Source organism: Sminthopsis crassicaudata, chromosome 3 (genome assembly GCF_048593235.1).
Source record: "Sminthopsis crassicaudata isolate SCR6 chromosome 3, ASM4859323v1, whole genome shotgun sequence".
Taxonomy (NCBI): domain Eukaryota; kingdom Metazoa; phylum Chordata; class Mammalia; order Dasyuromorphia; family Dasyuridae; genus Sminthopsis; species Sminthopsis crassicaudata.
In genome coordinates, this window is record NC_133619.1 from 559,002,088 (window position 1) to 559,021,825 (window position 19,738).

The 19,738-nt window shown below is 34.4% G+C and overlaps 1 protein-coding gene across 1 annotated transcript in view; it reads right to left on the bottom strand.

Moving 5' to 3' along the window:
• CTSC (cathepsin C) overlaps positions 1–19,738 on the bottom strand; it is a 55,039-nt gene that overhangs the window by 27,556 nt on the left and 7,745 nt on the right. The window lies entirely within an intron of this gene.

The window sequence follows — 19,738 nt, forward strand, 5'->3', positions numbered from 1 at the left end:
AAAAACCACAAGAATGAGAAGCACAACTTACCAGCCGAAGAGACTCTGGAATTTTGACAGAAAAGGTTGCAAGGGGAGGGAAAAAAAAAAAGATCAGCACAGACAGTGTTGGATTGGGGCTAGCACACTGTGCCAAACGGGCTGGGGAGAACTCTGGGATCAGAGAAGCCACTGAGATAGAAGAATCTGGCATAGGCTGATAGCCCTACTCTGCTTTTTAAAATAGCAGATCAGAAGAGAAATCAAAGCCACATTAAAGCAATAGCTAGATAATATAATCACCCCAAACCAGAAGCGACCTAACAGATCTCGACAAGGCTGTGAAGCCACATGCTGCTGTCTGGGGCTTTTCCTTGGGGCAGTTAAGAACTTGAACAGAAGGGGACATAGCTGGGGCAGCCTCTAATCCACATAGTGAGGGGCTAACCCTGAGGCAATAGAATTCTCCCTGCAACGAAACTCCCATAAGAGCAGAACCTTCAAAGCAGGAATTGTGCTCTCCGAGCAGACACTTTCAGTTTGAGCACAGGGGCTTTTCCCATCAGCTGCTACTATCCACGGTCCCACGGGAGGCTTTGGCTGGGGTTTGTGATGCTTTTACTGTTCAGCCCCTACTCTCAGGACAGTCACTAGGGCACACAGCAGGGTCCTTCACTGGGTACTCCTCCCAATGCAGCCGGGCTAAATATCTCTAAATCACTTCCGGAGGTGAGGGGAACTCTCTCCCAGAGCTCTCTCTTAATCCAGACACAGGAGCCAACCTATGCCCGTCTGGGAGGAAGCTGATAAATAAATTTCTTACCCCAAGGGCAGACCCCACACAGATTTTTAACAATGAGTAAGAAGCTGAAGAGAACTATTGCCACCTTCCATACAGAGAAAGAGTGGGTATCCAACCCTGAGGAGACTAACAGCAGACAGTCTCCAGATAAACCCTAAAGGGGAATGATACCTGCCCTCCATCACATAACTCTGTCCTAGAAGAGACTATTAAAAAGTTAAGAGAGTTTGAAGAAAAATGGGGAAAGGAAAGAGAAGCTATGATAGAGAATAAAAATAGCCTGAAATTTGAGTTGGAAAAAATAAAGAATTCACAGGAGGTGCAGAGAAACAAAATTTGTGAATTAGAAAAGGTTCAAAAATCACAGGAAAGTAGGATTTGTGAATAGGAAAAAGAAAATAACTTACTAAAAAAAATTAGTGAAACGGAAAAAAATTCAACAGAGCAAAATAATTTATTTAAAAACTCAATTGGGCATATACAAAAAGAACTAAAAATGTGAATGAAGAAAATAACTCATTAAAAATCAAGACAGAACAAATAGAAATGAATGATTAATTGAGAAACCAAGAATCAGTCAAACAAAACAAACAAACAAAAAAAAAAAAATGAAAAGCTGGAGAATAACGTCAAATGCTTACTGGGAAAATCTATAGACCTGGAAAATACATCTAGGAGAGATAATCTGAGGATCATTGGACTTCCCGAAAACTATGATCAAAAAGAGAGTCTACATTCTATTTTACAGTAAATCATTAAAGAGAACTATCCAGAGATAATAGAAACAGAAGGGAAAATAGGCATTGAAAAAATTCATCAAACAGCTTCTGAAAAAGACCTTAAAAAAAGAACTCCACATAACATTGTGGCTAAGCTGCAGAACTACCAAACTAAGGAAAAAATACTGCAAACAGCTAGGAAAAAAAAAATTCAAATATCAAGATACCACAATAAGGGTCACTCAAGATCTGGCTGCCTCTACATTAAAGGATCAAAGGGCCTGGAACCTGATATTCCAAAAGACAAAAGAACTAGGAATGCAACCAAGAATAAACTACCCAGCTAAGTTTAGCATTTTCTTCCATGGAAGAAGATGGTCTTTTAGTGAAACAGAGGAATTCCATTTGTTTCTAAGAAAAAAGAAAAAAAACACATTTAACAAAAAATTTGATCTACATCCACAAGACTGAAGAGAAGCAGAAAAAGGTAAACAGAACTCTATTGTGGATATACAGAAAGTCCACATGGATAATTTGATTTTACTGATATAATATAAAAAAAGGGAAGTAGTAAAGGGAAGGGGATAGCATCAGAAAAAGGGGAAGGAGAGATAAAAAGAGGGAAACTTTAACCCAGGAAGAGGCATGGAAAATCTACCACATCTGAGGGAATTTAGAGAGGGGGAGAAACATTGTGTGAATCTTACTCTCATCAGAGTAGGCTCAAAGAGTAAATAATTGACATATTTGTTTTTCAGAGAATTCTCTCTCACCTCATTAAAAGGGGGGAGAGGAAAAGGGAAAAGGAAAAGGGGAATAAGAGAAAGGTACAAGAAAAGGGAAGGGACTTAAAAGGAGAAGAGAGGGATACTAAAAAAGGGAGGGCTGTGTGTCACAAGTGGGGTCTATAAATTCAGTACTGGGGAAGGGGTTCAGGTGAGTCAAGGGGGAAAAAGCATAATCAGGGGATAATATGATGGCAGGAAATACAGAATTAGTAATTTTAACTGTAAATGTGAATGGGATGAACTCTCCCATTAAACAGAGGCAGATAGCAGACTGGATCAAAAGTCAGAAACCTACAATATGTTGTTTACAGGAAACACACTTAAAGCAGGGAGATTCATACAGAGTAAAGGTACAAGGTTGGAGCAGAATCTATTATGCTTCAGGTAAAGACAAAAAATCAGGGGTTGCCATCCTTATCTCAGATCAAGCAAAAGCAGAAATTGATCTAATTAAAAGAGATAAGGAAGGAAACTATATCCTGCTAAAAGGTAGCATAGACAATGAAGTCATATCAATACTAAAAATATATGCACCAAGTAGTATAGCATCTAACTTCCTAAAGGAAAAGTTAAGAGAGTTGCAAGAAGAAATACACAGCAAAACTATAATAGTGGGAGATCTCAACCTTGCCCTCTCAGAATTACATAAATCAAACCACAAAACAAATAAGAAAGAAATTAAAGAGGTAAATAGAGCATTAGAAAAACTAGGTATGATAGACCTTTGGAGAAAACTGAATGGTGATAGAAAAGAGTATACTTTCTTCTCAGCAGTTCATGGAACCTATACAAAAATTGACCATATATTAGGGCATAAAGATCTCAAAATTAAATGCAGGAAGGCAGAAATAATAAATGCCTTCTTCTCAGATCACAATGCAATAAAAACTATATTCAATAAGAAGTTAGTGGTAAACAGACCAAAAAGTAATTGGAAACTGAAAAATCTCATCTTAAAGAATAACTGGGTGAAACAGCAAATTATAGAAACAATTAATAATTTCACCCAAGATAATGACAACAATGAGACATCATACCAAAATTTGTAGGCTGCAGCTAAAGCGGTAATAAGGGGAAATTTTATATCTTTAGAGGCTTATTTGAATAAAATAGACACAGAGAAGATTAATGAATTGGGCCTGCAACTTAAAAAGCTAGAAAAAGACCAAATTAAAAACCACCAACCAAAAACTAAACTTGAAATATTAAAATTAAAAGGAGAAATAAATAATATTGAAAGTAAAAAAAAAAAAACTATTGAATTAATAAATAAAACCAAGAGTTGGTTTTATGAAAAAGCCAATAAAATAGATAAACTTTCGGTAAATCTGATCAGAGGAAAATCAAATTGTTAGTCTTAAAAATGAAAAGGGGGATAATGCCACCAATGAAAAGGAAATTAGAGAAATAATAAGGAGTTACTTTTCCCAACTTTATGCCAATAAATTTGATAACTTAAGTGAAATGGATGACTACCTCCAAAAATATAGGCTTCCTAGATGAACCGAGGAGGAGATAAACTGTTTAAATAGTCCCATTTCAGAAAAAGAAATAGAATAAACTATTAATCAACTCCCCAGGAAAAAATCCCCAGTACCAGATGGATTTACAAGTGAATTCTACCAAACATTTAAAGAACAATTAGCCCCAATGTTATATAAACTATCTGAAAAAATAGGGGATGAAGGAGTCCTACCAAACTCCTTTTATGACACAGATATGGTACTGATACCTAAACCAAGTAGATCGAAAACTGAGAAAGAAAACTATAGACCCATCTCCTTAATGAATATTGATGCTAAAATCTTAAATAAGATATTAGCAAAAAGGCTTCAGAAAATCATCCCCAGGATAATACACTATGATCAAGTAGGATTTATACCAGGAATGCAGGGCTGGTTTAATATTAAGAAAACTATTAGTATAATTGACCATATTAGCAATCAAATTAATAAAGACCATATGATCATCTCAAGAGATGCAGAAAAAGCATTTGATAAAATCCAACATCCATTCCTACTAAAAATGCTTGAGAGTATAGGAATAAATGGACTATTCCTTAAAATAGTCAGGAGCATATATTTAAGACCGTCAGTAAGCACAATATGTAATGTAATTTATAAACTGGAACCTTTTCCAGTAAGATCAGGAGTGAAACAAGGTTGCCCACCATCACCATTACTATTCAATATTGTATTAGAAATGCTAGCCTCGGCAATAAGAGTTGAGAAAGAGATTAAAGGAATAAGAGTAGGTAATGAGGAAATCAAACTGTCACTCTTTGCAGATGATATGATGGTATTACTTAGAGAACCCCAGAGATTCTAATAAAAATTTATTAGAAATAATTCACAACCTTAGCAAAATTTCTGGATACAAAATAAATCCACATAAATGCTCAGCATTTTTATACATCACCAGCAAAATGCAATAGCAAGAGATACAAAGAGAAATTCCATTCCAAACAAATGTCGAGAGTATAAAATATTTGGGAATCCATCTACCAAAGAAAAGTCAGGAATTATATGAGCAAAATTACAAAACACTTGCCACAAAAATAGTCAGATTTAAATAATTGCAAAGACATTCAGTGCACATGGATAGGCCGAGTGAATATAATAAAGATGACAATACTCCCCAAACTAATCTATTTATTTAGTGCTATGCCAATCAGACTCCCAAGAAACTATTTTAATGACCTAGAAAAAAATAACAACAAAATTCATATGGAAGAATAAAAGGTTGAGAATTTCAAGGGAATTAATGAAAAAAAAAAAGTCAGATGAAGGTGGTTTAGGTGTACCTGATCTAAAGCTATATTATATAGCAGCAGTCACCAAAACCATTTGGTATTGGCTAAGAAAAAACCAGTCGATTAGTGGGACAGATTACATACAAAGGACAAAAAAGGGCACATCTATAGCAATCTAGTGTTTGACAAACCCAAAGATGCCAACATTTGGGATAAAAATTCATTATTTGAAAAAAACTGTTGGGAAAACTGAAAATTAGTATGGCAGAAATTAGATATGGATCCAAACTTAACCCCATATACCAAGATAAGATCAAAATGGGTCCATGATTTAGGCATAAAGAATGAGATCATAAATAGGTTAGAGGAACAGAAGATAGTCTACCTCTCAGACCTGTGGAGGAGGAAGGAATTTATAACCAGAGGAGAACTAGAGATCATGATTGATCACAAAATAGAAGATTTTGATTACATCAAACTAAAAAGTTTCTGTACAAACAATACTAATGCAAACAAGATTAGAAGGGAAGTAACAAATTGGGAAAATATTTTTACAGTTAAAGGTTCTGATAAAGGTCTCATTTCCAAAATATATAGAGAACTGATCCTAATTTATAAGAAACCAAACCATTCTCCAATTGATAAATGGTCAAAGGATATGAACAGACAATTCTCAGATGATGAAATTGAAATTATATCCACTCATATGAAAGAGTGTTCCAAATCACTAATGATCAGAGAATTGCAAATTAAGACAACTCTGAGATACCACTACACATCTGCCAGATTGGCTAAGATGACAGGAATAAATAATGATGAATGCTGAAGGGGATGTGGGAAAACTCGGACACTAATGCATTGTTGGTGGAGTTGTGAAAGAATCCGGCCATTTTGGAGAGCAATTTGGAACTATGCCTAAAAAATTATCAAACTGTGCATACCCTTTCATCCAGCAGTGCTACTACTGGGCTTACATCCCAAAGAAATACTAAAGAGGGGAAAGGGACCTGTATGTGCCAAAATGTTTGTGGCAGCTCTTTTCATAGTGGCTAGAAACTGGAAAATGAATGGATGCCCATCAATTGGAGAATGGTTGGGTAAATTATGGTATATGAAGGTTATGGAATATTATTGCTCTGTAGGAAATGACCAGCAGAATGAATACAGAGAGATTTGGAGAGACTTGCATGAACTGATGCTGAGTGAAATGAGCAGAACCAGAACATCACTATACACTTCAACAACAATACTGTATGAAGATATATTCTGATGGAAGTGGATATCTTCACCATAAAGAAGATCCAACTCACTTCCAGTTGATCAATGATGGACAGAAACAACTAAACCCAGAGAAGGAACACTGGGAATTGAATGTAAACTGTTAGCACTACTATCTATCTACCCAGGTTACTTATACCTTCGGAATCCAATACTTAATGTGCAACAAGAAAATTGGATTTACACACATATATTGTATCTAGGTTATACTATAACACATGTAATATGTATGGGATTGCCTGTCATCTAGGGGTGGGAGTAGAGGGAGAGAGGGGTAAATTTGGAAAAATTAATACAAGGGATAATGTTATAAAAAAAATTACTCATGTATAATGTACTGTCAAAAAAATTTTTATAATGATAAAATTAATTTAAAAAAAAAAGAAATAGGCTTGGCTTAGTTGTCGTGTAATAGATAATCACTGAATCTGGAATGAGAACATGAGTTTTTCAATACTTACACACATTTGTACTTTGAATAAAGTCAAATTTTTTGAAAGTATACCATTAATGAATTTGATGGGGAAAAGGAATAAAATTGATTAGAAAGATTATCTCTCTGTCTCTCTACACACACACACACACACACACACACACACACACACACACACACACACATGCAATATCCATTACAGGCCATACTCATGTTCAAAGAAGCCTGAAAGGAGGAAGAGCAGATGTTTAGCATATATTAATATCAAAAAAGTAGGTGTTCTTCACCTGAAAGGATTGTTTCATTTTTGTACATTCACATACATGCAATCTTGGTCTCAGCTACATTGTTTGCTAATAACTACATGGTCATGGGAAAGTCATTTATTAACTTGTGAGAAATAATTCATTTGGACCTCTATTCCAATCAGTTTTAATCAATTCAATATGATTCTCTAGGGGTATTTTGTATAAGTTTCATATTTTAGGCCACAGAACTGTGACCCGCAGATTCTGTTTTTTTCTTAATCATAGGAAGTTAATTAGACACTGTTCATCCTTATTTTTTCTTTGTCACGGGGACCAAGCCCAGGTGAATCTACATGAAAAATTCTCTAAGCTATTCTCCTTTGTTCAACATGACCAAGTGACCATTCTCTGAACGTGTATGTGGTCATTGAAGATACCCCAATGCTTCATACAATCTGTGCTCCCTCCCTACTGATGTTTTTTGGACAAACTTTATAAATACAAAGTCTTGGAAAAAGGCAGAATCTCAAGCCATGAGGGAAATGTAAAGTGCAATTCATTAGAGAGGACCAGGGACCTTGTATAAAGTGCCATTGTCTCAGAATTTCACCTCAGTTTCTTTTATTGTAGCTTGTACAATCGTAATTATCACAGATAATTATATAATGATATCACAGATTCCCCTGATTGGCATCTATCCTAAGGAGGCCATTGATAAGAAATCCCATATACACCAAAATATTTATTGCAGAAGTTATGGTGATGATACAAAAAATTGAAAGCAAATAATTGCCCAATGACAGGAGAAAGATTAACCAAATATAATACACGAATGGAATGGAATGTTATTCTGTTGTAAAAAATAATTATGAGTTACAGAGAAACATGTAAACTTCCATGAATTGATGCAAAATGAAAATAAGAATCAAAGAAAAATATAGACAATTATTACAATGAAAATGTAAACAACTATGCAACAATGGAAATTTAATGTCATAGAAATACAAATAACAAGCATAGTACTAATGAAGAAATATGAGAAGATATTTCTCTTTCTTTTGAAGAGGGAGCAAAGTACATAAATTTGGAACACCAAGTACATATTCAGATTTTTTTTAATATAGTGAGTCAGTCAATAAGCATTAATTTTGGAGGATTATTTTTAGCTTAGTTTGTTTGTGACTTAGTTGCATCTATTTCATTCTTTTTTATTTTTAAAAATTATTTATTTCTTTTCAATTTAAATACAAAGTAGAAAAATAGGAAAAGAAATAAATTGTCATGTACAAACATAAATTTCCACTTCAAAAAAGCATATATAATAAAAAAAAAAAAAAAACACATTGTAGTCAGAACTAACCATCTTTTCTGTTTCCTTTTAGGTTTTCTTTCGTTCTCTTCTATAAACTTTATTCTTTTCCTCTTTTTTATTCCTCTCCCCCTCATCAAGCTACATTTAAGCATAGATATGTTTATATTTACATATATACATATACAAACATACATACAAAAATTAATAATCATTATTAAATGCTTACTTAAATGTGCTGGGCACTGTGCTAAGATTTAGGGATACAAAGAAAGGGAGAAGGCAGTTTTTGCCATCTAATGGTTAGTTTGCACTTGCATAATACTTTAAGTCTGCAAAGCATTTTATCAGTATAACCTCATTTGATCCTCAATAAAACTCTGGAAGATAAGTGCTATTATTATGGCCCATAGACAGACGTAGACCAGACAGAGGTTATATGACTTGTTCAAGTCACACAGCTAGTAAGGGACTGAGGCTAACTTCGATCTTACTGAATCCAAGTCCAGCACTTTATGTATTGAATTCCCCATCTGCCTTTATTGATTGGTCTTGTTATTTTCCCCCTCCTCTTCTTGTGTTGAAGTGAAAATTGAGGCCCACATTTTCAGACATGGCCATTATGTTGATTTGGTTTTCTTGAAAAGAAAACTTTATTATAGGGCAGAGGGTTAAATGGAAAGTGACTGTTATAAAACAAAGAATCAATAAAATATTAAAAAAATAAAGAAAATCGTTGATTCTTCTGAATCTCTTTCTTTTATCTATATAATGAGATGGAGAGGGACCTATCTTATATTGCCCACCTTGAAGGGGTACTGTGAAGGAAATGCTCTGCAAACTTTAAAGTGGATTATCATTACTAGTATCTCCCTTTAGTACTTGTTTGTGAGGTGGTGTAGGATAGTGGGAAAAGTATGGGCTTTCCTGATGCAGGGAGACCCAAGCTATGAGAAACCTTTGTTAATCCCTCTTTTAATGTTAGTTCTTCCTTCTGTTGATTATTCTGTTTTATGTAGTAAATATCTTATTTGTATATGTGTCTCTCTTATTAGACAAAGTTTTTGAGTGAAGGGATTGTCTTTTGTCTTTTTTGTATCCCCAGAACTTAGCACAGTGCCTGGTACATAGTAGTAGCCACCTAATAAATACTTACGAGCTAATAACTGCCAACACTCACTACCTGTGTGACTGTGGGCTCAGTGGAATCTTAGTTTACTCATCACATATCTGTTGACTGAGTTAAAGAAAGGGATTTTAAATAAAGTCAAGTAAAATTTCTATTTATTAATATCTATGTTGGAAACTGAGGACCTTTATTTTCTCTTTGACCAGCGATAAGTAAAGAAAGATGAATCATTTTATTTGGGGGGTGGCAGGAGATTCACACAGAATAGTATCACTGAAACGGTTCAGTCTGTGCTCATCACTATTCTTAATCACTGTCTTGGTCCTATATTATGAAAGAGGCTAAGAAGGAAGTGAAATATCATGGAAGAAGCTAAAGCAAAGGTTGCCAAGGTGTAAATTTGGTAATTCTCCTCCAAGATGACTGCATAGCTCTCCAAGGAAAATGCTCCTCCCTTGTTCACATTCTAATAAAGAATCTTGGTTTTCAGTACAGTAACATATATTCTAATGAATTATGAGTCACCTCAAATATATTGCTGTGGTCACACTAAAATGCTACTTAAATGTTTCAAAACACTAGTTATAATAAATGCTGCCAATCCCACTGTTTGCACCACAATGTTCCAGGAGATAGGTCAACTAGTCCAATCCATTACCAAGTCATCTGTGAAACCTTTCAGGGTTAGTAAGAAGCTTCTGAGTTTATGCTTTGTTGGTGAAATGTTTAAGTTCAGTGGGCATTTACGACATACTGAGATATTGGGAACATACCTCTTTAAGGAAGAGGTGTCAGATATTCAGCCTGTAACACTCCTGAGTGTGGTAGAACTAGATTAAAATGTAATTGGGAAATATTTAACCAAATAAATAAAAGCAATAAAATAACAAATAGATGACATTTTAAAACCAAGTCAAAATAGAGCCTACAGGGATCCTTATGAATGGAATAGTAACTTCTGTTTCTATTTGAGTTGAATACCCTTGGTTTGAGGAAGCAAAAAGAAGTTCCACTATTTTCTGAGCATTATTAATAGTGGCCAGACAGTTACCTGAACCAAGGGCTAAATTCCAATGGAAAAACTTAATGTAGCAAAGTCTCCTTATTCCACATGGCTAAGTTAGGGTGGTTGATAAAATGGCATCTACTATTTAACAAAGAAGTTGAAGTCCTTTGCCTCTTAACTTATGGAAATAATATCAGAAAATCTCAGAATTTGAAAGAGGCATTAAGTAAAGAAAACATGTAAGGGAAATCTCAGAATTTGAAAGAAGCATTAAGTAAAGAAAACATGTAAAATTCTGAAGATGGAGGTGGGGGTGGGGGTTCAATCCAGGTCATCACCTCTGCAACTTAAAAGTCTTAATGTTGTTCAGAGTAAAGGTATCAAATACATGATCCATAATACTTCCATGTGCCTGGAATCAGAACAAAATGTAATTGGGAAATATTTAAGGAAATAAATAAAAATACGATTGAAGAGAATAATAGGTATTTATATATCCTTCATTTGTACCAGGAACCATCCTAAGTATTTTTACAACATGATTTCATTTGATCACAACAATCCTTCCTGGTAGGTGCTATTATTAATCATCCTAATTTCACAATTGAAGAAACTTAGATAGATTAAATGACTTGCTCATAAGGGTCTGAATCCAGATTTGAACTCAAGTCCTCCTGATTCCAGACCCAGTGACACCAGTTGCCTTTATAAAATATAATTTTAATATGTGATTTCTAGATACATATAAAGCCCACAGGGATACTCTCATATAGCCTCCAATTCTATTTGAATTTGTTGTTGTTGTTGTCATTTCAGTTTGACAACACAGTCACAGAGCATTAACAGTTTAAACTTCTTTTGTCAGAAACAGAACTTGGGCTCCCTGACTTCAAGGCTGGCTCTCTATCCTCATATTACACTGTCTCCACCTTTCTGATCTTGAGCAAATTACTGAAATTCTTTGAACTTGAGTTTTTGTGAGTTGGTTGGTTGATTTGTTTTTTAACTGGAAACTGAAAGAAGTAAGCTAGGTTATCTCTGAAATACTTTTCAGCTATAACATTCTATGATTTTTAAAAAGTAATAAAAAAAAAAGGGAAAAAGGTGAAATACATCAAAATGCATTCTACTTGAAGATTAAAATTAAAATTGTAGAAATTCCCAAAGAATAAACACTATTTCTCTTTTATGGTCTAAGATTCTTACAATGACCCTAATGAGTATTTTCATTATATATATGCATGTGCATATATATACATATATATATATATACATATGTATATAATTCAAATATAATTATGCCTGTTTTTTATACTAAAAAATCTGAGGTTTAAAAGGGTTAAGTGCATTGTACACAACTTAATATCTTATAAGAAACAATAGAGTTGTATTATCCAGAGACCCAGAATTTCTAACTGAATCCAATTTTTTTTTCACAGTAAGGAATAGCTCTTAAGGCACTCTAAAACATGGATTTAGTATTTGCAAAATGAGATCATTGTTTATGAAATAATCAAAAAATGACAGTATAGAAAAGATCTTGGGGTTCATGTTGTCAAATGTTCTCATTAAGACCCAGAGATCATGTAACTGTTCTCAGACACACCCAGGCCCCTTAGCAAGTTAGCTAGGTAGTAGTCTTCCTAGATCCATCTTTTCCTTTCTGTAAAGTGGGTCACTTTACAGAATTTTATAAACCTTGTGTTTTTATAGGGAAGGTTTTCTTTCTATCTGAATGATCCAGTCAGTTCATACTCCAGGTACAATTTAAATTCACGACTACTCCCCGAGGCACAACAGCAATAAACAAAGCAGGAACATGATGATTTTTCTTCTAAACACATTTGAAATTGCTTGTCACTCAGGCTTCTAGAGGGTTAATTTTCTGCCCTCCACTCTCCTCTCAAACACACGCACACACACCCATATATCCATAAATACATACACACACACACACACACACACACATATAATATATACATATAGATTTATATATATATATATATACATATATATTATGTATTTGTATATATATATATACATATATACATATATGTGTGTGTGTGTATATATATATATATATATATATATTGTGCTTAATAAGACCAGTACCATAGCTGATTCTGAATGGGAAAAAAATAAAAAAATGTAGGAACATTTAATACATGGCCTAATTAAAGGACTTTTGTAGCTTAGAACAGTACTTCCCCCTTTACAGTGATTGATGTTTTACAGCAGAATTAATCTGATTTGTTCAACTTGTGATATCTCTTTAAAAACAGCTAGATCACTAAACCAATAAAAGGAGCAAATCATTTCACACTCTCACAGGTAGCACAGACACCTTTGTAATTGGAGGAAGTAAAAGTATTTCCTCAGTCTCAGCTCTTTAAAATTCCAAGGATTAGACAAAATCCTATTTTTTCCAGCTATGGCAGATAGAGAATGATTCAATGAGAATAATCTAGCCTACTTGGGTTGAGAGATATTTTAAAATTAAAAATGTATGAGAAAGTCCTGTTTTTTGGTTATTGTGACAAAGTAGAATAGAAAGAGGCATGGAAAAGTAGTGCATAAAGGACTAGCCTTGGAATCAGGAAGATATGATTCACAACCAGCTAACAAATGTTGTTTAAGTAACTGACCAAGGCATTCAACCTATCTGTAACTTGCAGACCAAGTACTATATGCACTGTTGAAGCAAATTCCTATACCAGGAGTATCCCATGCCAATGAAATCATAAAAAAAACAAATAAAAAGTATAGTAGAGAAAGGACAGATGGCAAAAAACAAAATGAAAAAAAAAAGCAAAAAGCCAGGTACACCTTTAATAGATTTCAAACTAGAAGGAACCTAAAATTACCATCTTGTCTAGCCTCTTTATTAATAGATCACGAAAATGAGACAATCCCCTCATTCCTCCTCCCCAGATAAAAAGAAAAAGAAAAGAAAAGAAAAGAAAATGAAACCCAGAGAGGGAAAACAATTCCCTTAAGATCACAAAAGTAAATGGCAGAACCAGGATTCTTAGGGGCATCTATTCTAGGCATCAAAATTGATGGATGGGCATTAACTGCAAAATATGATGATCTCTACAACTGAACATTGGTCTCTGTTTAAGAAATGTGTCTTATGATACTGTAATTATTAACAGAGAATGCATTTCAGCAATATTCTTCATTAAAAAAGCATCTTTATCAAAAACATTTTCTAGTCCTTGCTTTAAGCATTCAGCATTAGCTGAATAGTACACTATAATACAGTAAAGTATACAAGCAATTTGGGTTTTGCTGGATGAGTTTACTACCCACAAGATGGAAACTAAAGCTTTCATTTCTTTTCCCAAAAGATTTTTCTTTCACTCTCCAATTCTAAAAGAGGCAGAGTAATATAGTAGAACTTAGAGTCAGAAGGTCTCAGTTCAAATTTTTGCTTCATTATTTACTACCTAGCTGTGTGACCCACACAAGTTATTTATGGTCTCTAAATTTTCTCTGCTGTAAAATGGAGAAAATAATGTCAACAGTATCTTCACAGAGTTGTTGTGAATCACTCAGGTGAAATAATGAATCAAAATGTGGACAAAATACAAGTGCTTAATATTAAGGTAGATCAAAGTAAACTCTAAACATTATGGAAGCCTAGTGGATTAATATTTATTTTTTTAAACATAATGAACCATTATTAAACATTTATTGTTCAAGTTAATCTGTTAGACACTGAGTATATAGAAATGAACAGAAAAAAAAATTGTTCCTTCAATTAAGGACTTTCTATTTTGCTGGGGCAAAATCAACAGGTGAATAGATGAATGAAAACTATCCAATCATCTGAGGAAATAAGAGGACATTATATTAAAGGGAAAACAGGGAGGCAAACCTGGAATGTGACATATGGGTTGAGCCTTAAATAAAGACTGGTATGCTAAGAGGAGGAAGTAAGAAGAGAAGCATAGTCGAGGCAATGAGAAAATAGAATGGATTTAGTAATATCTAAACAACAAAAATAAAGGAATTATTTTTGATCATTCATTTCACATTCTCCTTGAACAGCTCCCAGAAATAATCAACTCCAACTTAATCATTTTACAGGAGAATCTAAGGAGGTAATGTGACTTGCAGTCACAGACTTAACTCTTAACAGGTCTCCTGAGGCTTGCAACCATAGTACACATTTGACAAATTTAATTAATTGACTCCCCAAAACAGAACTTCTAATCATACAGCAGCCCTAGAAGAAATCTCTCCTCTCTTCCCTAAAATTGAATAAAACCCTCTCCCTCCAATCTACCTTCCTCTTCCACATTTTTTCTCTGCTCCTTCTCTTCTAGCAGATTTGCTATGTAACTGTGAGCAGGTATAAAATACTTGCTCCTTAGTGCAATCTAATCTCTTCATTATGCAGATTTTGGCACAGGATGTGTCCGACAATCTCCTGAGCTGACTTCACTCATACTGGCAGCTCTGTAGTTCCATAGATCACCTCTATGTGGCTATGATCCAAAATCTTTCAGAGCCCTAAAATCCTAAGGGTTTTTCCCTAAACTTGTTATGGATGGAAGACAAGAGTCTCACTACTCACAATATGGCTCATTGAGATTCTGTTGATATGCTTTCCAATTATACAAGATCAATCACCAAAGACACAATTAATTCTTAAAAGCAAAATGTTTATTTAATAATAAAACAACCCCACCCAAAATAATTGCAACATTACAATTACCTAAGGCAAATGAAGGAATAATCAATATGTCATAATTTACATATAAACCCAAGCCATAATGTCCCACCAATATACAGTATCTATAAAGAAGAGTAGGCACAAATAGAAACCTAGCAGTAAGGCATATAAGTCAGGAAAACCCATTTGCTTGAAGCAACTCATAACTCGGATATTCTTGGTCCCTTCAAGAAAAATCTTCCCCACAGGAAGTCACTTCTGTGCTAGCAGTTGACCTTTCTCACTGTCTCCTTGCCAGAGAATTGCAGACATTTATTGGGTCTTCCCTGGGCAATAGAGATAAACCCAGCTGGATCAGGACAGTTCTAGGTTATCTAATCAGTTATCAGTAGTTAAGTAGAGCTCTCTACACAAAACAATTAGTTAGCTATTCCCACAGTAGGAACCTGTGTTATTTAATAATCTATAAGCTTTTTGTTTATAAAACTTATCAAATTTTGTCTTACCTTCATCTATTAGTTCTATGTGACCCAGAGAGGTGAAAAGAAGGTTAGTATGTACTTTTGGGAGGTTTCGCTTCTCTTATACTTAGATGTCACTTAAGGGCAATAGATAAAATCAGAGTAGAATTCAGCTCTAAGGCTTTCATCTTTTTTTGTTTTGTTTTGTTTTTTTAATTTACAAGGTGCTTCTCTTTCAATATTCAAGCCTTCCAACTATAGAAGCTCAACCTTTCCTGTCAGTTCACTATTCCTGCTAGTAAGTATGTTCTCACTTAACCCCTACTGTTTTAAAGTATTCTGTTACCTTTTCTCCTGCTGGATTCCTCCCTGCTCAAATCGAAGCCACTTGAAAGTCAGTGGCTCATCTTTTTCTTGTGAAACAGAACTCAGGCAATTCAACTTTCTGTCAGTTCTGACAGTTCATTCTGTCAATGAAATCATTAGCCTTTGTTTAACCCAATCTCCAAATAGTTTTTTATTTACAAACATGAGTTTTAATCTCTTGCACTATAGTTATGTGCAAAAAAGATGAGGGACCATAATACTCTGTGACCTCAATCATTTCACAGCTCTCAAATATGTCCCCTTTGTTATTAATATGTTCTTTTCTTTTTCTGTGTCTGTCCCCACATTTTAACAGAAAAAATAAACTTCATACAAAAAGTAAGTATTTCATATGTGATTGTTCTTTTTTTTTTTTTTTTTTTTGTCATTGTGTATATATAAGAGGCAATCTTTTTCTCTTTCTTAAGTTGATTTAATTCTTGATCTTTACACAATAGCTCATTTTTGGTCTCAAAAGTTTAATGACTTTTCACCAACTACACTACTCATAAACAACAACTAAACTACTTAGGAGACCTGCTAAAAAAAATTTAAGGTTGAAATTGACAATGATATAGGTTCAACAAAGTTAGGGAAAGGAACAAAATAAAATTCAACTGAGGTAAGCTCAACTATCAGGAAATCAAACTAAAAAAAGCAAAGCTTCTGCAGCCAGCAATAAACTTATAAAATCATTTCAACTAAAAGTTCAATGTTTTTTCAACTCATTTCTTTTTATTAAAAAATGTTAATGTAGTGAAACAGGTGACTCAGTAGAGCCTAGCTTTTCAAACTCTAGCTGCCTGTGCAGACAATTGTCCTTCATGTTCAAAGAAGACATTAGTGTTGTTCCTGCTGCTTTCGACATTTCAGGAGTAGTTGAAGAGATGGATAGATGACCAGGACTCCCTTTCCCAAAGATTGTGTGTACATACTGTTCTTTGGTTTGTAGCCTCAGTTTTGTAGCAGGAGAGTTTTGACTCTTGGCCTCAGTATTCCCAATATGCCTCAGTTTAAAAAGAGCCATCCAATTTTTGATGGTTCCAAGCCAGACTTTTAAAAAATAACTATAAAACAATAAAAACTAGGGTTACTTGATTTTGACAAATATGGATTAGGCCCTTCCTTAAAGAGTATGTGTGTTAGTGCTTCTGGCCCAGTATTCTTCATGCTTAATTAATAAAAATACTAGTAAAGAGATCAATGATCTGAGATTCCACCCAAATGAGACATTAACAATATTGCGCATGCAGAATATCATATCCAGTGAGCACATGCATATGCACAGGCAATAGCAAGCATGATGTTAATTTGACTTAATGTTGGATTTCTCACTTAAATCTATAAACTCTACCACTTTCTAAGTTTAGCACTTGCCCATCAGGTACTATTGGCAATGGCATCTTTCTTTCCTTTAAGCAATCCAGGGTCTTTCTCTGCTGTGTGAGGTAGGAGAGAGGAGCTAATTGACCCTTTAAAATAGGGAAACAAAGTGAGGGTAATAGGAGGCACTGACATATGGCCTCTCATCTTCTTTTGCATATTTTTCCATTACCCACTTCTCATATTTATGAATGGTACATGAGAAATGAGAAGAAAGTGAATGGACTATGATATTCATAAATGCATGATTGACAGGTAGGGGAAAATTCTACTTTTTCTCCTTTCTCCTATTCCTTTTCTGATTATCCTGCTCTCTCTTGTGGACCGTATTAGTTTCACATTGAAAAGTTAAGGGATCAGTGATTTAGAATTAACATCATTCTGAGAAATTTGGCCAAGGTCACACAGACTCTAAGTGGAAGTTCTTAGACTTGACCAGTGAGAAGGTTAACAGAGAAAATGTACCTTGCTCTAGTTTTTTCAATAGGAGAGGCTGATGTCACCGAGATGCATATCATGATTATGAAGAGAAGGTGGGTCTCTAGAAGTGTAAGGAAATGTAATATCTGGGTACAATCTAGGATAGTGATTTGGCAATTCTAAATTGTCTCAAATGCAATGCAGTGTTTCTTAGAGAATTGGGGCTGTTATGTCTCTTATACTAGTAGCTTCCCATATATGTAGTTAATATGAGAATCACATCTGAATAATTAAATTCTTGAGTCACCTATCCTAAGCTGTTTGGAGATCTCTATGGCTTAGCAGAAGAGCTATAAAGCAACTCTGATAGGTAAGAACAGACAGGCTTAAATAGGAAGATGGCATAAGCTAGAAAGATCTGTTCTTCTTTTCCCTCTCCCTTTGAGGATTAAGGTGCAAAAGACACAAGCATTATGTAATTTAGGGGAAAAAACAAGGTAAAATACATCAATAGTGCTCACCCAGTTGTTCCTCACCAGTTGGTTCTCAGATGGTCAAATCATACTTCCCCACAGTCCCCATGTGCAAGAAAAACTGACTCATTAAATCAGTGATATCCTAAGAAAATTTTACAAAGGATCAAATGTGGTGTGAAATTAAGATTAAGAAAAAGCATGATTAAAGCATGGTAAGGCATTATAAAATTGTCATATTTAGACAAATTGTAAAAGGCAAATTTTGACCTTTTTTAACACTTGAATTATGCTAAATAAGTCTTTACAAGTCCAAAGGTAAAAACTAGAACTAACATCAGCTATAGGTTATGTTGGGTTAAGTTTGCTTATTCTGGAATCATTCCTATTTATCAAATGGTAAAAGTTAAAGGCTGAAATATCATTCTTTACTGCTGAGCCAAGAAAGCCAGTCAAAATTTAAATTGTAGACCCACACAAATCTATAACCAAAGAAAGACATGAGATTGACATTTCTAGTGTTGATCACAAACATTAAGTAAAGCATAAAATATCTAACTTTAAGGGTGTAGGATTCTCAGAGAAAGGAGCTCCAAAGTGGCAATCATAATGCATTATATAAAAAGAGTAGCAATATAAACATGGGCACATGTACACACCCTAGAAAGAAGATTCAAATTGACAATTAGAAAGAATCTCACTTCAAACAATGTTGGCAAGGGGTGATCAAAAAAAGGTGACCCTTTTTGAGTACTTTTCCTTTACCTGTAGGCTCAGAAGAAGTGACATTAACAAAAGAAAAAGGGAAAAATAAACCTCCTGGATTTAATAATTTGGAAAAGCATTAACTAGTCTCATTCTTAGTTTAGTTTCTTTGACTTCCCCCTCTACTAATTGTAGGGGTATTTTGGAAGTAGATATGGGTGAGAGATTGGTGATCGATGCAAACTCAATACATTTAGAAGAAAAAGACTCTTAAAATAACACAATATTGGCTGTTTACAAGTAGAAGACACTCTTTTAAAGAGAACACAGTTTCTAGGTCACTACTAAAAAGGCAAATACTACAAAAATAATTCCTTCTAAATTATTTAGATAGTTCAACTCTTGCACAAGAATAAGGAATAATTACTTTCTCTGTCTCTCTACGTCTGTCTGTCTGTCTCTCTCTCTCTTCCTCAAGCATAACTTGATAGGTCGTGAGAGTGGCTGGCTGGCCTACATGTTTGTCTACTGGCTTCATTTTGACTTTCTAAGACTTCTAGAATGTTTGGGCTTGAAGGAAAGCTTAAAGAACACTGAATTCAACACCTTCATTTTATCTATGAAGTAATGGAGACCCTGAAAGAGGAAGTGATGTGCCCAAAGCAATATAGCTAGTTAGTAACCATTGATCTGCCCAGAACTCAGATGCATTATATCCCAAGTGAGTGCTTTTTCTGCATAATAAAATCACAATGAGGAAAAAGAAATTTTTATTTCGAACTAGTGTTTGGTTAGTGGGGAAGAGT